Genomic DNA, 25,497 nt, shown 5'->3' on the forward strand with positions numbered 1-25,497 from the left:
TCAGGAGCAGCCTATAAATAAAACATACTTTGTTTCTTTTCTTAAACAACTGACATGCCATTTTTCTTCCCTGGTAGGTAGAACTAGCCGCAGTAACAGTCTTCCTTGCATGTTTTATAATCACACATTTCATGGCTTTAGAAAAGAAACAATTTCACAGTGATTGTCATTTTTAGTCCTTGAATCAAGTTGAAAGAAAAATTAGCTTTTTTTTTTTTATTCCATTTTACTATATTAACTAGCTGCTAAAAGCACATTATTCATATTTGAATGAGACAACACATAAAAAACTCCATTAAAATAAACGAGCAATTATGTAACCAAGTGCAGCAATAGTGATTATCTGAAATGACCATGTGTTTCATCTTCCAATTAAGTAATTATGTGTCATACAGGGGTTAAAAACATTGCTAAAAATTAGTTTAGTGGCATGTTAAAAGTTATGTCAAAATAAAGTTGCTAAATAAATATTGTATTTTAATAAATAATAGGTTATTAGAAGGTTCTGAGATCAATACATCCACATACAGCCTATCACCGCTTGCTGGAAAGGTTTCTTAAGTAAAAAAAAAAAAGTAAAAAAAAGAAAAAATATGCATAAGTGATTTTATAACAAGGCTTCCTGACAACATTTCTAAGTGGAATAAAATAAAATAGTACATCATCAAAATCAATTCTTAGGTTTTTGATTGTTAAGAGTTAAAATTAATTATCTTAAACATTATCTTAGACAAGTTAACAATATTTTATATGATATATGTATTCGCTTTAATGCTAATAACCAATTTTTAAGACTTTATTTATTAGGTCGTGAAGTCAATTAGGAAAAATAATTTCAATATATGTGGCACTAAGCAGTGACAAAAACTAATCTCAGACTGGACACTTGTTACGTGTCAGTGTATGTTTGGACTTTCAGTTTGTGTTTTGATTTGTTCCTGTTTTCCTTTCTTTTCCCGCCACTCCTTCATTTCCATGGTTACTGTCATTATCAGTTCAGTTGTATCACCTGTTTAGTCTATCATCGTCATCTGTATCGCCTGTGTTCTGTTAATCAGTGTAATCTGTGTTTGTATTTAAGTTCTGTCTGTCTTGGTCCGATCTCCGTTATATTTAGTGTGTGTTGCTACCTGTTCTGCTGTCCTGTATTTAATTACATTAAACCTTCGTTCTTGGAAATATCTTCGTCTCCGTCTGCCTTCCTGCAACCACCCGTGACAACACTATTACCTGATAGCAATTTTAGAGCCTTGTATCAAAATCTCACCCCAGTTTCAGTACATGACTGATTTTGGGACCAAAAGACCATTTCAAGGACCAGAAACATCATGGATGACCGCACAAGCTGTTTGATTGCATCTTCCTTAAGCTGATCACTTTTTAAAAGATTGGTTTGTATACATACAGTTGAGGTCAGGATTGTTGGCCCCTTTGATAACAATTGAAAATGGGGGGCAAATCTCATTATGAAATAAATGTTTTTCTCCAATATACATTGGCCACAATTATTGGTCCTGTAAGCTCGCGCTCGATTGGCCCAAAACCGGCATCCGACCAGCGCGGAAGGTCTTAACGTGTTACTGTCTTTTCTCGATGCAAAGTATATTTTTTATTAAATGCAATACATTTGAATATGTATTCTCTCGTTATTTCATCTGACTCCATAAATGAAAAGGTTTTAATGAAAAAGTCGGTTAGAATAATCGAATGTAACAATTTATTATGTCAGGTAAATGTATCATGCCAATTTCATAATCAATTCAAATGCAACCCAACATTAAGAAATACATGAGGCTGAGAGGTCTCACTCTCAGCCTCATGGGCTAATCTGAGGTACAGAAAGGGCCCTGAATCCCCTGCTGCATTTCATTATATAGTCAGGACCTCTTTCACTTGGAAACATCTTTTAACAATGGAAATTTGCATTCAGAAGTTACACCTTTTAGGAGAACATTTGTCTAGAAACCACCTTCCTTTGTGTGTCAGTTATCCCTAAACTCTTAAAAACCTTATTACCTTTTGTTTTACTTATTTGGAAATGAGACATTTGTACCAGTCGCAATGAGACATTTCAAATGATACTAAATATGTATAATACTCGATGTTAATCATTCACATTAAACTATACATTTTCTTGGGTGAATTCAGATGATCTGAGCATGAGAGAGAGGGGGTGAGAGAAGGGGGAAAGAGATGTAGATTAGGATAACTTGGAGGTGAGACTTTCGTCTCGATAGTGCACGAGGGCTAGTTCAAATGTTAATTTCCAGAGAGGTCCTTTGTTCTCTCAGGGTCTGGTCGCTCTTCAACCAGACTGTCCGGCATCTCCTAATTTCTCAATTCTTACAGCCCCCTTATATTCACTACCTTCTGCAACCTCCATTCGTCAATTTAACAGATCTGAGTCTTCTTGAATATTGCCTGATGATGTTGAAGAACACCTGGCAAGAGATCAGAGACCATTCCTCCACACGGAATCTCTCCAGATTCTTCAAATTCCGAGGTCCATGTTGGTGCACTCGCCTATTGAGTTCACCCCACTAATTTTCTATAGAGTTCAGGTCAGGAGATCGGGATGGCCATGGCAGAACATGTGACACTGAAGACTGGAGTAATGGCTGATGAAAATTCAGCTTTGCATCACAGAAATAAATTATATTTCAAAGTATATTAAAATAGAAACCCATTATTTTAAATTGTAATAATATTTCACAATATTACTGTTTTTCTGTATGTTCGATCAAATAAATGCAGGCTTGATGAGCAGAGACTTCTTTCAAAAACATTAAAAATAGCAATGTTTCCAAACTATATATATATATATTCATCACCTCTGATTTTTTTACCTTCAGACAGCAACCAAACACACATCTAGGTTCTTGTCTGGGTCTGAAATGTCTACACAAGCCAGTTGATTCCAATTCTCTAATGCTAGAAAAGCACTCAACCATGACAATAGGTTAATTAGAAGTTGTTTTATTTAACCTTAACTCAAGAGTCATTGGTATAATGCAGTGCAGTGACCCATTTGTCTTACATGTATAACATTTCAAGATTCTATAAATGTCACCACATTGCTTCATTACAGTCAGATTAATGGAAAGCAAAAGAGGAGTGCCATAGAAATTGAGAAAGATATAAAAAAAAACAAGAGAAATATGGTCCTTTAGGGTGCAATTATCTTTAAAAATGCTAATAGCTTGTCTCCAAGGCATATGCTCATACAGTTATCCATCCATGTGTGAGGTTCTATCACTTTGTCACCTAAAAACTGCAGCTATATTGATTTTTAAGCAATAATACGGAACAACATTTTTTTGACCATTTTCACAATGTTGCTGTAATGATTTCACAAAAAAAAAAAAAAAAAATTGGTGTCACGACATGGAGACTAATGAGAGAGAAGCTCCAAGTAAATCCAAGTAAACTAGGGCAGCTGCATCAGAGGTTACTATATTAAGACGAGGGTGACCACACAGACACATCGTAAACGTCTAGCCCAGTAACACTGAAAATATCCCAACCACTGTTTGGCACAGAAATGAAAAAGGTAAGGACAAGCCAAAAGCATCACAGTCATCATTTTTGCAATCTCATAACCTTGCAATAACAGGGCAATAATAAAGCCCAAGTATCATACTCACATAAACAACACTTATTTTCAAGTCAGTTCATTAAGGTTGATAATGCATTGCTTCCCTTCATATTCAATCTCAAAGTAATCAACAAAACATGCTTGCGCTGTACTAAAGGGACTAATTAATATACAGCAGAATCAATTACAACCAGAAAACACGGCAGATATAAACAGGGCAAGTTAAAAGACTCCTGCCTTGAGCCTTGGCAAGGTGAAAAGAGCATGCTGTGGACAGATTAAAAATTTATTGAGGGATGTCATTAACATTTAAATCAGGTCATTAAACAACAAGATGCAGTGATGATAAAACAATTATGGGCGTTAATAGAACAAGATGTCTGAGGAAAAGGAAATAAATAAAATAATTTGTTGTGATGCTGTTTTAAAAGATCATGGCACGTTTCAAAGGTCATTGCCCCCTGTCCTTTGATAAAAACCTGTTAATATCCTGCTGTGCATGTCTACTACTGTCATCATTACCTAGCAACAACTGCAGAAAGCTAAAATATAAAATGCTTACATATACATTGATTTACATTTAAATATTATTAACAGGCTCATTATATATTGTATGTATGTTTTCAGTACGTGTTCCAAGCAGGTCAGTCTGTGCATTAGTGCTGGGGATATTTAGTAGCCTTTTCTGTAGATTTTGTGAGACAAGTGATGGGATTCAATGATTTACTAATGTCATGGGTTGAGCTATGTAAACGCAAACAAACATGAATATGAAAATAGTAGGCAGCCTTTTAATAAAGCCACAGGTGAATCCATACAAGGAGAAAAGCAAACTAACACAACCATACAATAGACAACACCGGACAGCTAAACTGAAACAGAACTGAACATATATACAGGTGATAATTATGGTGATTGATGAGTGCACAGATGAACATAATTAGTGTCTGTGACAACAAATGAATGACTAAGGCAAACGATGACGAAACACAAAGGGCACATTCCAAACAGCATTTTTGCGCCCTTGAAGGGCCGTTTGGGAACGGGACGCCATTTGTAGAGGTGTTCCAAACGAAAGTGAACAACTAGAGCCCTTCACGAAGAGCCCTTCCACAAGGCCGTTAGCGAAGGGAACACGCAATGGTCACTTCAAGGAAGTAATTTTATAATTTATGGTCATGTGACCCAAATACGCGTGATTCATTTTAAAGATGGCGGGAGAGTTGAGTTCATTTACAAACAGAGCACTTCAAGTTGTTTTGTTCGTGATATATTTCACACATTTTTGTCATGTTATGTTTAAATAAGTTTCATAAATGTGTTAGGTAATGCAGGGTCCAAAGATGAGATGGCAAGTTTTAAAGTTGAGAGCAGCAAAACACACTCACACAGATATATAATGCTTATTTTAAAAACTACACCATGCTGCGTTGTCATGGGAATATCCCAGGTGAAAATAATGAGGAAATTACGTTGTCTTTGTTGCTCCCTTCGTCAAGTGCATTCCAAATGGCTACATAATGGCACGCAAGTGCCCTGCTCCCTCCAAACTCCCCACTTCAAGGGTTCTGCCCTTCGAAGGGAGTAGGGCATAGGGATGCTCACTTCCGTTTGGAATTTGCCCAAAGATTCCAAACAAACGTGACTGTGACAAATAAAGCCGCAGTCACACTAGACTCAATTAATGGTGTGAGGTTGGGGTAGGATATTTGTCTGAGCAATGTAAGACAGGGAGTGTGGTCAAGAAACATGTTCAGTAACTTTACATTATTTTTTCATTCCATTTGGTGGCACTGGTGGCATATACAAAAACAGATTCATTTTCAAATAGCTGATTTGGATTTATACAGAGATTTGACATTTAATTATCTGCATATATTAACACTTCTTCTTTGAGAGAATGCTGAAATAGTTGACATAAGTGTGAACAGATAAGCTTTTTAAAGAAGCTAAATTACTTTTCAAATGGATTATTAACATATGAAGACCTCCGATGCAAAAGCCTCTAAAAGCCCCCTATGTCAAAAATTAGATAATAATATTGAGTGAATGTTCTCCGCACATAGTATATGTTCATCAAATACTTTCACTTCAAACTCACTAAATCCCAGCCTCAGCCCATTCAGAAATGCCGGTACTTGGGTAGAAACCTATACATAGGAGCCTGATAAAAAAATTAATATTATACAAAAACTTTAGACGGACGGGCTTTTGCTTCAGAAGTCTTCATATATTGCCCCTGATAAATGATGTTTTCACAGATTGGCTCATCAACATGTAAAATGCTTGAGTATAAGGGATGTAGATAAAACTGATGCTCGTAATAGAGGTTGAACTTTGCTGTAGTACGCTTGCTCTATTATACACTAACCCTTCATTTGTCATGCAAGAGGGCCCTTTACAAAATGGGAGAGCAACTCTGCACAGCACTGATGAATGAATTTACCCTTTCAGTAAAGAATCCCATTTCCACTCCTTTATTATTATATATTATTTACCTCTTTTATTGTGAGTCAGATTTATCTCTAGGCTACTTAAATAAAGGTTTGCACTGTGCTTGGCCTAGAGATGTGAATTCCACATCTACAAATCAAATTGTTAACCAATTGACTTTCTGTCTGCTAGACCCTTTTTAACAGCAACTGAAAACACTGCACCAGGGCTGCCAACTCTCACGCATTGAGCGTGAGACTCACGCAATTGACACTTTTCACACGCTCTCACGCCACACATCCATTTTCTCACGCACAGAAAAAAAGAGGTACTTTTAATATTCAACTAATTCTCAGCTCTTAGATTCCGTCAATTTTATTACGAAATTCAGACAAAAATACGTTTGGCGCTTGTAAATGTGACGTGACAGATCGCTGAGCGCCTCAGTTCAAGTGCACGTGAACCGATCACCTGTTACTTTTTTATTTAAAGATGCAGTACAACTTACCGAAAGTATACATAATATCGACCAATTAGTGTTTTTCAAACACGGAAAGAGGTCAATATAACAGCTGGAGAACAATTATGTCACATAACGTTACATTTACCTCAGGAAAGCCATTTAATGACCATAGCATGTTAATTGAATAGAAAAAATAGCTAGAGAGGAGATTTTGCTGAGCACTATATTACATATTTATTATATTTTTACTTATGTCATTAAAAAATTGTTATTATAACAAAAACTGCTTTATATTTAATGTAATGTTATTTTTAACCTTTAATAATACCAGCAGATTGGGCCCTCTATGTTTACAGCATTAGGTGAGATTATTTTTTTAAATAAAATTTAAAATAAACATGCATCCAAATTAGTCAATATTGAATCAAAATCGGAATCAAATCACAAGAATGGAATTGAAATCTTGAAATTTTTGTCAAGCAATAATAAAAACTGTATCCTATACCAGTCATTGTACAATGTAAACATTGTAACATGTTGTCACTAAACTTCATAAAATTCTATTTAGTTACCAAATGTTTTGACAAAAAGTTGGCAACCCTGCTGCACACATTAAAGTCTAATCATATAGCTATATCCATATTCTGCTCCAAGGAAACAGAAGAGTGCAGTGGGATCTGTCGGCTTGCCATGGAATCATTTGTGGACCGACAACACCGAAATTCACACTTAATACCAAAAAGAATGAACTCCCTACTACTACCCTTGAGTAAGCCATGGGGGTTTGACAAACACCATCTGTTGAGTAATAACAACAACATTTTTCTCACAGTTTGAATTCTGGCTGAATAATGGAAATATAAGGGACAATAGGAACAATAAAATATGTAATTAAGGTTTAAAAAAAACTGACATTTAATCTCTATGATAGATGTATAATAGAAAGTTAGAGATAATAGACTGACAAAAGAAAAATGTTTGTCAGCTTTTAAACTTTCACTTGACAAAAACATTTTGTACCGATTAATTGATTAATCTTCCTCCATTCCATCTTATGATGCTTTTTTCTCTCTCCAAGTGTCATAATTGAAGCATAACACTCCCTGAAATTTGAACAAATGAAAAAGTGGGAAAAGACTTTTACATCTGTAACAACTGGGGACCTAACATCTGTCACAAAGTTTCTCTTTTAATCTTTTGTTTTGCTTCTAAGCATCAAAGCCCAATGACAATCAAGTTCCCCATTTGATTTTACAGATCCATCTGATTGAAACACAGCAGGAAATGTAAAGCTTGTTAGCTATCTTTCAATTACTCATTAGACAAGTTAATGCGTTTCCAATGGTTAGAAACCTAAATAAATAAATAAATAAAAGGAACAGAAAAATTAAGATGCAGATTCATTAGTATAGGCTGCAACTGTTTAAATCACAAATAACACAGCAAATTAAATGAATCATAAAAATAGGGGTCAGTATCATATGAATATAAAATGTATCATAAAAATAAAAATTAAACTCTCTCTCTCTCTCTCTCTCTCTCTCTCTCTCTCTCATATATACATATATATATATATATATATATATATATATATATATATATATATATATATATATATAAAGGAAATGTGGCTGATACTCACAAATTACAGACAGTTGCATTAATTACAGGTGGGAAGTCTATCATTACCTTTCCTTCTTTTAGATCCTCTTCTCAGCCTAAATTATCCTGACATCTTTATCCAGACAAGCTGGAGTCAAGCAACAGTTGGTAAGTTATATATTTATTTTATTTTGCTTCCTGTATGTGTTGAAGGATGCATAGCGTGTGTTTGGCCTAGCAGAGGCATTTTGTCAACCCATTCATCTCTTGGAATGCCAGTTGACTCTCTCTGTGCCCTTGAACAAACCATAAGGTGAGGTCAGCTGAGTCCTGCAGTGCTGTTTTGAGGTTTATTATTAGCATTGATAGCATATGTAATTAATTGCTTATGCACACTGACCTTCTAGGTCTTCAGATGTGTAATAAAAAGGCTGTCTGTAGGGGCCTCTGATGTGAAAAGTTAGTAGAAGATTAAACAAATTGTGATGTTCTGTATGATGGAAGACAAGGTCGACCCTGAAGACCTTGAGACAGAGAGAAATAAACTCTGAAAGTGATAGCACAGTGTAGATTAAGATGTTGTGCACTGTGTTCCACCAACAGTGTGACCAATGAAAATCTTGGTCAACTTGACATCTTACTGAGCAGATGTTTTCAGTTTCCCTTACTGATTATTGTGTCTCTCCACGCCAGCAAATATTGCTATTTTAACACACTTTATTCACCCACGATTCAAATCTTTCAAACAATATTAGCTTCTTGGTATCTTGTAATTTAGATTATTTAAACTAAATGGGTATATCTAAATGTACACACAATCATTAAAACGTTTGGAGTCTGTATTTTTTAAATGGGTCATGAACTTCCTTTTTTATGATTTTATGCTATTGTCTGAGGTCAACTTATTACGTTCACTTTTTTACATAAAAAAAACATCATGATTAATAAGTAATAGGCTATTTTCTACCCCTTTTTTTGAGCCTTGATCATGAAACACTCGTTTTTATGGGCATGTCACATTAAAGACTGCTATAGTTAGGTAACAGTGTTTCATATTACAATAAGTTTCATTGCCCCTAAAGGACACATAGGCTGCATCCAAAATCTATCCCTGTCTCCCACTGATTTTTGGAAAATTTTGATAAGATTTTGTGAAGATACTGGACAAAGAGTGTTTTGACACCATGCAAGTACATTTTTTGGGTGTGTACGTCACCAAATCTAACTTTACCTTAATCACTGTCTTGTTGGCTAAAACATAGCACAATGTTGAAACATATCAGCAACTCCTAGCAACTGATAGCTAGGCTTAAAATATTTTTTTATTTTTTATATTTAGCACAGTGTTACAACTAAGCCGCCAAGTGTACAACGATAATGAAATGAAAACAGGGAGCCACACAACTTTTCAGGTTTGAGTATTTATTTATATATTTATTTTGCCACATTTAACTTTGTTGGACTTTCATAATGTTGGAATTTAAATGTCAAAGTATGATTTTTTTTTTCACATTTGTTTACTATGCATTGATCACTTGTTTATTTATAAAAAAAATATAGCCTGTTTTTCATGCAATAAACCCTTTAAAATGTGATTTTGAGCTCATTTTTATTATTATTACTTTTATTATTATTATTAATAATAATAATAATTTTGCATGCAGCTGCCACACACAAATATAATTCAATTGCAATTACAATATTTGATGATTTTATTTATTTATTTATTTATTGCAAAACTGTGCAGCCCTTTCCTATATCTCTATTCATGAGTGTAAAGAGGGAGACCTAATCTGGCGGCAGTTTGGCACTGGCTCTGGCACGCACGCACACACACTCACACACACACACACACACACTTTGCCTCTCCTCTGTTACCGCTATGGTCCGGGTGCACACGAGACGAGACCCATAGCACTTGTTCATTCAAACTCAACGTACCCATCGCCCTGCTACAATAAACTCACATCGCATACACATGCATACATACATTCAAATAGGTTTACCAGTTCGTTCATGTGTTGATTCAGAGTGCGAAGGAGACCGAGATTAAACGTGATTGTTGGTATCGAGGGCTATTTATAGCGCTCTGTCACTCCACAATAATGGCGCCAACCGGAACGGAGGATACTATGTCTGTGTTGTGTGATGTGGGAAATGTTGTTGTGTTTATAGTTAATTTATGTCTTAAAAGAATATTACGTGATGTCTGTATGCATTCTATGGGTTTATTTATGTTCGATGTTGATTATTGGTGCGAGTTTATGTAGTACTTGTGCACCGTGAAATTTCATATCCCCCCTGGTTTTTGTAAATGGTTGGCTCCAATAGGGGAGGAGCCAACAGTATAGTATTCAGAGTGGCTGAATATCATTCATTCAAAGGTCTTTCGGTAGGCTGACCGTTGCGCTGACCGTTCTAATCACACCGGTGTGATCGTAAGTGCGAAAGGGTTAAGGTGGATGATGACGCAAATTTCTTCTAGAAACAAACTTTGTTGTATTATTTTCATGTTATCACTGTGAAGCTGCTTTGATACAATCTGTATTGTAAAAAGCGCTATATAAATGAAGGTGACTTGACTTGACAACCTGGCACTGCACAACATTTTGCACTCTTCAAAGGCATGTTATTCGCTTGGCTGCTTGATCCACTGTTAGCGTCACTTTTTTTTTTTTGACCTACTACTTGTCACGCGTGAATCAGTGGGCGGGGCTACAGTGGTAACGATGCAGAAGTAGGCGTTGATCTTTCTTTCAAATATCTATGACGTCAAACATCGGCACATTCCTCGGGTCATTTTCAGACCTTGGTTTCAATAAAAGCTACAGTATTTTTGGACTAACAATGGAGTTTTCAGTTCTGAAACTTGGATGATGACCTCTTATATGTAAAAAGCTCAAGGAAAATTTGATTTCTCAATTCATGACCCGTTTAATAAATTAATACTTTTGTTCAGCAAGGACACATTAAATTGATCAAATGTGACACAGGCATTTATAATGTTATAGGAGATTTCTATTTCAAATACATGTTCAGATAAATGTATCACAGCTTCCTCAAAAAAATATTAAGCAGAACGGTTTTCAACATTGATAAGACATTTTTCTTCAGCACTAAGTCAGCATATTAGAATGATTAATAAAGGATCATGTGATACTAAGACTGGAGTAAAGGCTGCTGAAAATCCAGCTTTGCCATCACAGGAATAAACTACATTTTAAAATGTATTAAAATAGAAAACAGAAGTTTTGAATTGTAATAACATTTCACATATTAATGTTTTTACTGATCATATTGATGAGAATATTTTTAGATCTTCTTTCTAAAAAAAATCTTTCTCTCAACATAATATTTTGCTGCAATAGAAGATAATGTTCAAAAAAGTAACGTTCCTTTTCTCTAGAATAACTGGATAAAATCCCTGATATTATGGTACAAATTGTCTCATACCTCTTCACGCCAGGCAGCCCTGTGAAAACTTTGTCAACCAAGCGAGCAGCAGTCTTTCCTTGCAGGGTTTTGCACAGCAGCGAGGCCGTAAAGCACTGCTCCACTGTCCTCATGTATTCTTCATGAACCATCATCCGCAGTAAATATTTCACAAACCTGCTGACTAGCTGTGACGTTGATGCCCCGTCTGGAGATGCCTGGGTGTCACATTTGGAGAGAGAAATGCGATTATGCTCAACAATGTCAGCTGGTGCCACTTGACGCCAAGAGAGCTGCGAGATTCAGGATGTGTGAGATAAGGAAGTTTGTGAGCTGTGTGTGTGAGCCCAACTTCAGCAGAAGCATTGCTGAATGTGTGAGAAATGTGTTTGTGTGTTTTACTGTATCAGGCAGAGGATGACTGTATCGATTTATTCCATAAGTGCAATGAGCTTTGGTGCATGGTGGGCAACTAAGAAAACAGATAACAAACAGATGCGTCTACAAACTGATGAAGAACAGACTGTTGTAGTATAAAGCCTTGTGAAGATTAAAGACGGCAGAAAGGGCTCTGCAAATCTTTCAAGTGAACATTTAACAATGATGTCAAAACCTTTTGCCCCTTATAACACAGAAGAGTAAAGCATTTTTTGAAAAGTATACCTTTTTTTTCTTCCATAAAGGAAACGTTGATCACGGTCTTCCCAGTCATTATCAGCAGGATCTTCAGCCGCTGGGCCGCTACATACTATCGGCGATACAGTATAGGTTATCAGCAATAGGGCCCAGACATGCCGGTGACTCACTCAAATCGTCTATAAATAAATTACAATATGAAAGCGAGGACGTTTAGCACCCAGTTAATGTTGGAGCAAATTTGCACAGTCAAAGCTAATCGACTTACTTAAGAATGTGAGGAAGGATTTCAGACCATGTAGAAGCACCAAGCAGTAGGAACATATAGCAATTACTATGCAAACTAACTCGTCTAAGATATGTTGTTTAGGAGAGTTGTGCCATGTATACCATTTATTTATTTGATATTTTTATTTTAATATTTAGAATATATTTAGTTATATTTATTTAAATATAATTTTGATCTCTGTATATTTATTTATTTGTTTGTTTATTAGTATTTGTTTCTATGAACATAGGCAGAATGTATGTAGTTTTAATTATACATTAATATTCATATTTTTCAATTATTTATTTATTAGAATTTTTATTGAATTTTTTAGCCTGAATATACAATTTTGATGTCTGTTTATTTATGTATTTGTTTCTATGAACAGGCCTATGTAATTTTTATACATTAATATTATTTAAAATTATTATTTTTTATACTACCTGATTTTCACTGACAATTTTGTTTGCACAAAATGAAGTTTTATGTAACAAAGTTCGGGAGGAGCATGTTCAGGTAATCATCCAATCAGCACAAGAAGAAGCCAGTATAAATAAAGCCTTCCCTTACCTCCTGTCTCATGACAAATTTCTCAGCATCGGACTCCGCCTTCGTGCCGTCATGTCCGAGTTAGAGCTCTTCCCCTCCGACGATGATTCGTTCATCACGGAGATGTCTCTGTCGCAAACCGCTGATCCAGCGGCCCTTTCCTCTCCAGCAGCAAACAACATCGAGCCTCCATCCTCTAACAGGGGTCGCCGGCCTTCTAGATCCTCTCCGCACACTCCGAGACGCCGAAGACTTCCCTCACCACCACCAGCGAGGAACTCATCTTCTTCCTCATCGTCCTCGTCTGCGCCTTCCCACCTTTCAGCGCCCCCAAACATCCCTCCCATAGGGAAGTGGACAGTTAAGGGGCTGAGACAAGCCTTAATTAATTCAGATGCAAATTTTTCCCGCAGGATGAAAAAAGCAGAGTTGTTTGATTTATATGTCACCTTACAATCTTCTCACCCTTCTGTTTCAGCTCCAAACTCATCGGCTAGGACGAGCAAGGCCCGCCGGGCCCCGATCGCTCGTCCCGCAGCGTCTACACCTTCCTCACCCGCAGCGCCGGGCCCCGCCCCCGCGCCACGTCGTCGCAGACCTTCCGCTAGCCTGGGCCGCGCCCCGGATCCAGTCGCGGAAGGGCGCCAAACCTTTCCAGGTCAACTCCTCTCCTCTGCCCCTCCCACCGTGGTACCTCATGCTCCAGATCTCAGCAATTCTACTTTGACACAAGATCCCCAAATGTTTTTCTTCCCTTCTACTTCTTTCAGTTTTCCTCCTTCCCAAGCGCCAGGTGCTCACCCTAACGTGAGGATGCCTCCGTTAGCTGGTCAATCGCCGGCGCATTTCCTTCCCCTTCCTCTTCCTCACTATGCTCTTCCCATTCCTCCTCCTTCTATCCCGGGGGCCGATCTCTGCGCGAGGATGCCTCCGCAATCGGCCACAGCCCCGACTTTTCCTCCCTTTAACCCACTCCAAGTGCGCTCTCCTTTCTCTCTCTTCTCAGCCACTCCTCAGCCAGCCCCTCCGAATGCAGTTGCCGCAGAACCTCCTCCAGTGACGAACAACATCAGAGCCCAAATCCTCGCAGGTGCAGACGTAGATTTGGGTTCTCTCCTGTCCTTGTTTCCCCCAGTCGAGTCCAATCGCCAAGTGGACTGTGGCGATATCTCAGTCACTCTAAAAAATAATTTGCGGGTTACATCACGCACATTATCACTGGCCGAATTCTGTATCGCTTTCAGCCGCTACACAGAAATTATATGCTCGACTTTCCCCCATAGACGGCGCGAGCTAAATGATTATCTTGCCATCATAGCGGAGCTCGCGTTGTCTTATGGGGGTAGTCATTTTTATACTTACCATAAATTGTTTTCCGCAAAATGCGCCGTCCGCGTTTCCCAGTGGAATCAGTGTCCCTATTGGGGAGCGTTGGACACTGATCTCCATAACCGAGTCTTCCTCGGGTGTAGAAACATTTCCTGCGCAATCTGCAGATCCACAAGCCATGTCACCACGGCATGCCCCCAAATCAATCCATCGATCCCTCCCTGCCCAGAGCAAAATGCCATAAAATCCACAAGTTACGTTCCGCGACCCGCAAGAGAAGATTGTTCGATCAGAGCACCATACACGGCACCCGACAGACAAGTTTGCAGAAACTTCAATGAAGGGAGATGCCCAAGACAACGTTGTCGTTTTCTCCACGTCTGTGATTTCTGTGGCGGCGCACACGCCCGCGTGGTTTGCCCAGTCAAAAAATCTGTAAATAAAAATGCAAAAAACTATCTCTCGACTCCTGTGAATGTTTTCCGCCTGGCGAAGGAATTATCACACCACCCAGATGTCAACTTCACAAATTATTTGCTGACAGGTCTCAACCAAGGCTTTAAACCCGGCGTAGAAAGTCATCCCACACAAAACATTATCTGCGCTAATCTTCAGTCCTCCTTAGCGGAGCCTGAAGTAGTAGATAAACTAATTAAAAAAGAAATTGAATCCGGGTTTATGATAGGCCCTTTCAAGGCTCCCCCGTTCGACAAATTTCGCATCAGCCCTATAGGCGTGGCTACCAGGAAATTCTCGGGAAAAAAGCGGTTGATAATAGACCTTTCAGCCCCCCATAATTCTCCATATCCGAGCATCAATAGTCTCATCCCTCTCGAAGAATATTCTCTCAACTACCATGATATCGAGCAAGCCATAACCATGATTAAAATAGCCGGACGAGGCGCATGGCTTGCAAAAGTAGATATCTCCTCTGCTTTCAAAGTAATGCCAATTCACCCTGACTCGTGGCACTTGTTCGGTGTAAACTGGCGGAACAAGTATTATTTCGCCGTGCGCTTAACTTTCGGCTGCAAAAGCAGCCCGAAAATCTTTGACACTCTCTCTGAAGCTATATGTTGGATCCTTTCCAATAATTACGCAATTCCTCATCTTCTCCATCTGCTCGACGATTTCCTAATAATTTCACCATACAACGCCATCCCCGAGGCTCACCTCCTCACAGTGCAAAAAGTTTTCGCCGAACTAGGGATTCCGTTAGCCCAGGAGAAAACATCGGGTCCAACTACGTCCATCGAGTTCCTAGGCATCAATTTGGACTCAGTAAAATTCCAGGCCTCACTGCCTAAGGAAAAAATAGATCGTATCATCTTAATCGCATCCAATTTTACAGACAGCTCAGATTGTTCAAAACGCGAACTTCTCTCGCTGCTGGGCCACCTAAATTATGCTATACGCATTATTCCTCAGGGCCGCCCCTTTATCGCGCATCTTCTCGCCCTCACTTCATCCGTTCACGCGCTGGAAGATCGGATCTTCCTTTCTGACGAGTCCCAAAACGAGCTAAAACTATGGATGAATTTCCTTAACCAGTGGAACGGCTTAACTTTTTTTTACGACGACTTTATCTCTCTCCCCCTCGACATCAAATTGTTTACAGACGCAGCTCCCTCGACCGGCTTCGGCGGCTATTACCAAGGACGCTGGTTCGCGTCTCCCTGGCCCCCTCAGCTCCTAGACACACCCCAGTCCTCAGCCTCCTCGGCCCTTTTCGAGCTCTACCCGATCGTTGTCGCAGCTTCCCTATGGGGGAAAGAGTGGTCATCAAAAAGCATCCAAATCCATTGCGACAACGAAGCAACCGTTCATTGCATTAACAAAGGTCGTTCTCGCTCACCTGCGTTAATGCCACTCCTCAGACGCCTTATCTGGATCTCCGCATGTGACCAGTTCTTAATAACTGCAAAACACGTTCCAGGGGCTCAAAACCAAATCGCTGACTCTCTCTCCCGTTTCTCTTTTCAGAAATTCAGGATGCTGGCACCAGAAGCAGACCCCACTCCAACCCCAGTACCTCCTTATTCTCAGCTGATCTTCCCATAAATCATCCGCTAAAATCCCTCCTGGACACGTCCATCGATTCCATCCTCCAAGCAGTTTCTCCCAGAACCCTGCAAACATATTACACCGCGTGGAAATCGTTCAAGTCATTCCACCTCTCTCACAACCTGCCGTTTCCCGAATTCTCTCTTCTAACAGTTACTTTGTTCATATCGCACCTTAATTCAGTTAAAGGTCTCCAAGCCGGATCCATCAAAAGCTATCTAAGCGGCATTCAATTCTTCCATAAATTAATCCACGGTAAACCTGCACCTGCAATTAATAACTCCCAAACGTCCCTTCTAATTAAGGGAATCCAAAGAACCCGCCCCACTCGCCCAGACACCAGACAACCAATCACAATTGATATACTCACCAGATGCATTTCATCACTCCGTCTAGGATACCACTCCACCAACACCGCCTATACATTAGAAGCTATGTTCATCCTGGCATTCTTCGGTTTCCTCCGCTGCTCCGAATTGACCATCACTTCCTTATTCGACCCAAACATTCATCCTACAATTTCAGATCTACAGATCGTAGATCATGAAACCATATCATTTTTCATCAAACAAAGTAAAACTGACAAAGCAAAAAAAGGTCACTTCGTATATATTTTTAATTTACAAACTCCCATCCAACCGTACCATGCTCTTTTTAACTACCTGCAGTACAAACGTTCCACGTCCAAATCCCCACTCGACCCACTCTTCACTAACGACTCCAATCATCCAGCTACGATATTTTGGTTCCAAAAGCACCTTAAAGCAGTCCTCATCAAATCCGGCGTCACAGCAGATCATTTCTCTAGCCACTCATTCCGCATCGGAGCAGCTACCACAGCCGCACAAAAAGGTCTCTCCCATCAACAAATTCAGACCCTCGGTCGCTGGTCATCTGAAGCTTTCAAAACTTACATTAGATCCAGCCGCTTCCACATCAGAAACGCCCACCAAGCCCTAACTAATTAGATCATTCATTTCCATCACCTGCAACATCACATCCTTCGTCACCTTCCGCACCGATATCAGTTCAAACCCACTTTCCGAATCTATTTTGCTCGCCGTATTTACACTCGCTTCAATATTATAACATTTTTACAATCAATTGCAGGCTCCCCCGTTCGCACGCAGTGACGGCTCCCCGCTCGTGGGCCGGGCTCAGTCCCCCTTCCGAAGCGCCGGTCGAGCCCTCCTGTTCGAATTGCAGTGAGAGCCTGCCTGTCTTAGTCGTCGCCGGACGGCCGCGCTCGTGACGCTAGGTGGGCTCCCCATTCGTCGGGCCGCGAGGGGTCTATTCCAGTGCCCCAGCCCCGTCGAAGCGCCGGTCGAACCCTCCCGACCGAGTCCAGCGGGCGCCCTCCGTTCAACCTAGCAAGGCTTACCCGTCCGATGCCGTGAGCATATAAGTTCCCGTCGGATGCTGCGAGAGCCCTCCTGGGTGAACGGTTAAACTCGTTCTCAAATTTACGCTCGCATAATTCTTGCGTCATCGAGCTGTCAGTTCAACTGCAGAACGGGCTCATCCGTCCGATGCCGTGAGCATCCAAGTTCCCGTCGGACGTCGCGGGAGCCTTCCCAGTCGAATAGGCAAGCTCGTTCCTTGGTAAATACATACCCTTCACATTTTGGGGGGATTAATTCTACGCTCGCTGTCCTGCGTTCATCTGGCTTTTTGGGGGGAGTACTCTGGGGTCGGGCCGAATTCCGAGCTCGGAGCCCTCCCCCCGGACAGCAAGCCAAATACGCATTATAATATTACATCAGATTTCATTAACATGTGAACTCGTGAAATGAAGTTTTATGTAACAAAGTTCGGGAGGAGCATGTTCAGGTAATCATCCAATCAGCACAAGAAGAAGCCAGTATAAATAAAGCCTTCCCTTACCTCCTGTCTCATGACAAATTTCTCAGCATCCCGCCACCACCCCATCACCTCACATTCAGATGGGCCTGCTCATAGATACCTATGATCTATACATTCATAGGGGGGAGTACTCTGGGGTCGGGCCGAATTCCGAGCTCGGAGCCCTCCCCCCGGACAGCAAGCCAAATACGCATTATAATATTACATCAGATTTCATTAACATGTGAACTCGTGAAATGTGTTTTAATTTATATTTATAGCTGTAAATGTCCAGTTGTTACACATGGTTATGCAAAGTATGACTTATTATTATTCTCTTTTTAGACTATTTCTGTTTCTTAATAGGGGGAGGTGGGGAGAATAAGTAAAGGAGAATCCACTTATGTTTCAGTGGTTCAATGGATTCATTTAAATGATATATTAGGTAAGTTTTCATTTTCATAATCTTACCTAGGGCCCCACAAAACTCATGGATTGGCCCTGTCCTTTGGTTATGAAAAATCTGCCAAGTTTTGCAGAATGTTAATCGCACCCAGGAACACATAGAAATCAATGCGTGTGCTCTAGTACGCATATCTCTAAGAGTGATTGTATCTTTGTGCATTGTGTTATTGAAGGGAGTTCATCAATTACTGCAGGTAAATCAGATTTCCATTTCTTTGGCAGAAAAGTGAAGCCGCTGCCAAGGTCAGGGACGATTGGACCCTCCCCTCAGCTCACCTGATATCCAATCTGCAGAAGTGGCATGGTGGTTCCAGTCAGAGGCCCTAGGCTGATCTCTTAATGTGTCATCAGTTGTCATCATCATTGTAAGCATCTCATGCTCTCAGGTCAGCCACAACAATCTGTTAATATCTCTGCCTTTCTTTTGTGCACTGGGCCTTCAGTGTCCCACAGAGAGAGTCTTAAAACACTGCCCACAGAGAGAATCTTCTTTTTCTTGAGCAACAGGTGAAATTACAAATTGATTAATAATTACTCATATTGCCAAGTAAATTAAAAAATAAAATAATAATAATAATAATAATCTGAAAAAAAAGAAAGAAAGTGTTGACCCAATACAACATAATGATTCAATATAACATATAAAAAATTTTTTTACATCAATGATTATGTAAAATTTGTGACTTATTTGTTATAAATGCTGAGCTGATCTCTTCAATTCAAATCTTCATTGTGTGAGTGGACATGTTGAATCTAATAAGCACAAGATAAAAAGAAGACTGTAAATGAGATTCACTCTTTGGCAAATAATTAAAAGTCTTCTCAGCAAAGCTGACTAGCAACATCTAAGTCATGGGTAAAATTCCTAAAAAACAAAACCATACAAACTGATAACATGTACATGCTGAATACAGGTTGTTTTGGACAAAAATGTCTGCCAAATGTATATAACAAACAACTTGCAAAATCTTTCAAAAGATGTGGAAATACAATGCATATAACTCAAAATTCACAAATGTATATAATATTTACTAATATTCAATGTAATGTACCCGCAGTTACTAAACATTTAGTAGTTGGACAGATTTATTTGACAGTTTATAATTTAATACTTTAAGCATTTTAAAGGGGTATTTTAGAAGAAGTAACATAATTTAATATATTACATATATCACTATTCCGTTTTCATTTGAGGATTTACACAAATTATAATTATGAAATTATAATTATGGGATTATGAAAATGTTTTAGAAATTGTCAAGGACAACAGCGTCATAAAATAAATAAATGAATACATCAATCAATATAGATCAGCGCAGTAGTTTTGTTATAAACAGACTGTTTACAATAAATGTACAGGAATTTCTTCTATTAACTAAATTCCTTTTTAAACCCAAGGGTGGCACTGTTGCTTCGGCTTTCGTACTGTAGTTTCACCCTCTCCTGTTTCCATGTTTCCACAAAGTAGGACAGATGGCATTACTAAACACCAAATTGTAGTTCAGATTGTTCAGTCACAGTGTAAGTTGACGGGGTGTGAGAGAGACTTGTGATGTTAGCATGTGGAAGATGCCTCTCAGTTCACCAATGCAAAGTGGACAACTGCGATTTTAAAGGAAAATTAGTAGATGTAGCAAGCAAACGGGATTTTTTTTTTATTGCAAATACATTATTAATTGGTTGTAATTAAATAACAGACCTTGTTCAGCTATGGGACAAAGCATTAGCTTTTAAAAAATACTACTGGTTTATATTTATTATGTGTATGTTAGTGTGCCTATATGGTGTTTATGTGTATTAAAATGTGTAAAGCTCAGCCAGCTGTACATGCTCCGACAGTTACATGGGTCAATACACGGTAGGTGACAAACAAATCCCCTTGAATGAGTCACCCGCTTGAATGTAACTTTTAGATGTCTGAGCAAGTGTGATTTACATAAAAGCGTCAATGTCAGAGTGTATGAACAGAACATTCAAAATCACATATCCTTTTGAAATGAGAAAGAAAGAGCCATAAAAACGAAGGAAAAAAGAAAGAGTCCATGCTGATATTGAATCATGCAGTTTGCAATATTTTCATACCCAGTCAATCTGATCAAAGTTTTTCATATCTTTCCATCTCACAGATCGGTGGTCAAATTCCAGAAAGCAACTGATGCCGACATGCCAAGAAAAGACTTTTGCACAAATTCTCATTTAAATGATGCCAATCAAGTTTATGATGATGGAGCACTAAGGGAAGTTATAGATCTGTGATCCCGCATATAAGCTTGAATTTGGAGAAAGGGTGTCGATAAATTGAATTTCACTGTGCTGCACTATGAAAATAATGAAATTTCACCTGAAATATGCTGCCTTGAAATATCGCTTCCCCTTTAATCTTCAAATCCCCCCACGAAACACACTGTAGCACTGTTAATTTACCTCTCATCAGTGTGAACAAGCTGAAAACATGACTGTCATTTGAGCAGAAATAGCTGTCATCTGAAACGCACCCTGAGAGAAAATGAACAAAAACTATGGCAGCAATAGTGATGTATCAGATAATACAACATAATGAGGCCGTTTCTAAATCCCACGATATTTACTCCAGAATAAACTCCTCACCGCAAGCCATCAAAAAATGCTTGCTTTGTCATCTGCTGCACTATTAGCACGGCTATGTACTTCGTCGCTTCACAATGAGTGATTGAGCTTCATCGTTCACCACGTACGCAGATTACAAGAATCACTCATATCTAATATGTCACCTTTCATATTAAAACACCAGAGATTTGTGACAGGAACGTGAAGGATTTGCCTTCAAAGAAACGGCTCAGGGCAAATAGACCTCAACCTGGCTCATTGGAAAAAACGTGCCTCTACTTACAAATCACTGCAGTTTCCAGTTGAAATGAATACTACTGACAGTAAACACCAACAACTTACAAATTACTTTTTTGACACAAATTACAATTACAGGGGCAGGGTATCAATTAGGCTAATAAAGACTTATTTTGCATGGTTCCTTGCACAATACAACGTTATGACCTCAAAACATCTTTATGTGCATGTGATTGCATCACAAAAACAGCTCCATTTCTATGGCTTTACCAACCTACTAAACTTGCTCTTTTAACCTTCAAGTAATTTTGCTTGTTTTCGTCATTTTTTATATGTCCTCTGTAGTTTATATTAATTGTATTTATTAGTCTTAGTTTAATTAGTTTAGTACTTTAAGTTAAACTAAACAATAATGAGAAATGTTGCCTTGGCAACTTGCTGAAATGAAATATTTAATTTCAGTTAAAGGTACTCTGTGTAACTTTTGTCCCTCTGTTTCGCTGCGCTTCGGCTGTGCGGATGAATATGGTTCTCAGCGCCTGTGAACACACGGAAATCCAAATTTAATGTCATCTGAGCATGTAAGTGCAATGTTTTATGCTGTTGTTTAGACTAACATAAATAACGATAATTAAGGATGTTACAAAAGTTATTACAATTGCAGTCTAAATGGTCAAACGTTGTTATAACTGATATTCTGGTCAAATTGACTAGTAACTAATTTATAGATTGGCATTGTCATCAACCAGTGGTCAACATCATTTCAAGACTCACCTACTCGAAAGGATTTACTAGTTCTATAAACTTATTAAGACAATTTCTTGAAAATAAATTCCAGCACAGTGCTACAACAACCCATCATGAAATGACCCTTCACAATGGATAATGCTTTACAATTAAATCTGTTAGAGAGCTCCATATGGAAATTTATCTGTTAAATAAATAAAATACAGCACTCACCTGTTGTGTAATAAAATCGCCATTTCTGCGTCGCTTTTACAACATTTCAAATCCCGTATAGTTCTCGCCACCTCCGAAAAGCCAAGCCAAGTTTTAAGTTTTCTTCTTAATTTTTTCTCCCTGCATATCATTTTACATTACATCTGGGAATACACAAAGAGGTGTCGGCGATAAACCAACACGCTGTGACAATTTAAATTACAAGCGCTCCTCTCAGTCTCTGAGGAGATGTTTGATATGTTAGCAGCTAGCAGTCTCCGTTGAGGTTCTTATTGCAGATGTGAGTCAGAGAATGGATTTAAGTTGCTTAGCATAATGGAAGTAAGAAGAGGTGTGATCAAGGCTAATATCTGACATCACCTTGACCTCCTGAACGAAGCCAGAACAATAAGCCATCACAGCAGTTCTCTCAGGAACACTGCGTACTACAAAGAATGTGTTGTGGCCCCAGGATATGGGAGGTATGATGTATTAGCATGAGGAGAGCCTTGCCCATTAACAGCCTGCTTTGTTTATAACAAACGCTTCGTTTCTTTGCCGTAGCCTTTGTGAACTAGCGTTCCACCCGGGCCACCATTCCAAAGGGGTGCGGATCGTCTGCATGGCGGAATAAAAACTGGAGCATTCTCTTCTATCTCATCTGTCTCGTTAGTGATTAATTCTCCAGCCAAAAACAGTGACTTCCTCCTGCATTAAGTAATGTGACACCTCCATAGAACGACAGGGCGAACAGGTCTGAAAGTGCCCGAATGCCGAATTCTTTCCTGCTATAAATCATTAGCCATTAGGGACCTGTGGGGCTTAAACGACTTAAACAAATGAACTTGTCTGATTTAATAAGACCTTCAGTTACATCAATATGCTTCATGAAAGAATAAATTGGAGGGTGAGAGGAAAAAAAGGAAATTGTAGTAGGAACGCAGAGATCTCCCCATGCTTCACTGTTATCAACCCCTTGTACTAAGTGTAATTGATTTCCATTTATGTTCATGCATTTGCCAAGTACAATTTCAAGTTCACACAGTGACCTCAAGGGGCTGAAATGTATTATATTACATAGAAACATTGTTTTCCAAAAAATTCCGTATAGGGATGGGCATTGACACAAATGTCACAATTTGATTCGATTTATAAGCTTGCGATTCAATTTAATTCCGATTTGATATATATTGATTGGTTTGGATATATATCAGGTACAGCACATAAAAATATAAAATATAAATTGATATATAAACATTTAAATGGTGGCTGTCATAAACACTTGTTTTCATGACGGATTTATTCAAGCATACATTCAACATTACATTTTTCTAGCCTAGGGGGTTAGACACAACAAACTTCCATATTATGTAAAAAAGGTTGCATCACTTTCGGTTCAGGTCTTTTGTATGTGCTATTAAGCCGTTTTACTCAAGATACCTTCAAAGGAGCGAGCAAAGATGATACATTTAATAATAAAATACCAGCAATAAAAATAACCAGCTAGGTTAGGTGATTACCTTAAAAAGTACATAGATGTTGCCATCAGTTCGTACTGCCGTTTACACTTTCTCTGACAAGCGGATGCAATGAGACCTGTTTTCCTGTTAATTCACGCAATGTTCGGCATAAAGCCTACTATCGAGCTATGGACATTCAATGGCTTTTTTGAGGTAAATTAAGGCTACGTTTACACGTGGCCGATTATTTTCATAAACGGACATTTCACCCTCTCCGTTTTCAGAAAAGTGTTCGTTTACACAAACCCGTGTATATGCCGTCAAGAGCATGCCAAACCTGTAGGTGGCAGTGTAACGAGAAGCTCAAGCCAATGTTAGCCAATCAGAATCCCGAAAATATAGGTTGCACCTTTGACGCAGTGCAAGTTCTGCCGCATACTGTGACGTCGACTGCCTAAAACTCACAAACTTGCAAACTTGCAAACAGAGTTTTCCAAAATCTCCACTGTGGCCGGAGTTTTTAGAAAAAATCGTTTTCAGAGGCGAATTCTCCGTTTGCGTGTAAGGGAAATGTCTCCATTTTTCAAAATAACCATGTACGTGTAAACGGGGCCGTAGTTACATGAAATTTTGTTTACAGGCTGTTAAGTTGATGTCTTTCCACTGTTAAAACAGTGATCCATTTTCTAATTTTTTACTGTATCATTCAACATAACTTCTGATGTTCATTCATGTTCATTTAGTGCTATAACTATTAGTAAAGAGGAAGAGATGATCATGTGATCCCAGCTGCAGCTTGAGGCGCCTATGCGTTCTGTCACGCCACATTAAAGAGCGCCAAAATGGTATTTATTGTTTGCATTTTTCATAATAAAATTGATAATCTGAAAGCAAAACTACTAATCATGTTTAGTGAAGTTTGGTTCATGCATCAACTGAAAACAGACCTAAAGTTAGATTCTTGGGATCTGGAATCAATATAGTTGCTACAGTTCAAGACATGTGTTTTGAAGTTCTAAATGTAGGATTTTTTTTCTTTCATTAGATAGCTTAGGTGCACGTATTAACTGTATAACAGCAACCGTTGTTATCTGCTGTAAGTGTTAGTAGACTGTCAGACTGTGAGAGAGACTCTTGAGGCAGGCTGCTGTAGTTTTGTCCTTCTGGGGATACAGGCTCTTACTTAGAGCTTAAGGGTGTGTGTGCGTACATGTGTGTGTCTGTGTTCAGGGAGGGTGGAATACATGCTGGTAACCATGGTGATGGTGAGGTGCTAAGGCTCATTAGAGGAACACACACAGAAGGTAGCGGGAACTGTGGACTGTGTGTGTGTGCAATTGTCTGTCCATGGCGGAGAAGCAATGGACCAAACAATGTGTTGAAGTGTTGTTAGGTGGTGAAAAAAGATCATGTTTGCAGAATATAGTCTTCACACTCTTTCAATTGAGCTGAAATGTAAGCCTTCAGCTGGCAATTTGTCCATCCTGCTTCCTGGCCTAAAGCAGAAGCCAATCATGCTCTCATGCTCCTGTCATATCTACTGTAATCCAACTTTCTAGGCTTCTGCAAGGCACTGACCAACAGTGGTATGCAAATT

The sequence above is a fragment of the Abramis brama genome (assembly GCF_963993115.1).
Source record: "Abramis brama genome assembly, chromosome: 11".
Lineage (NCBI taxonomy): Eukaryota > Metazoa > Chordata > Actinopteri > Cypriniformes > Leuciscidae > Abramis > Abramis brama.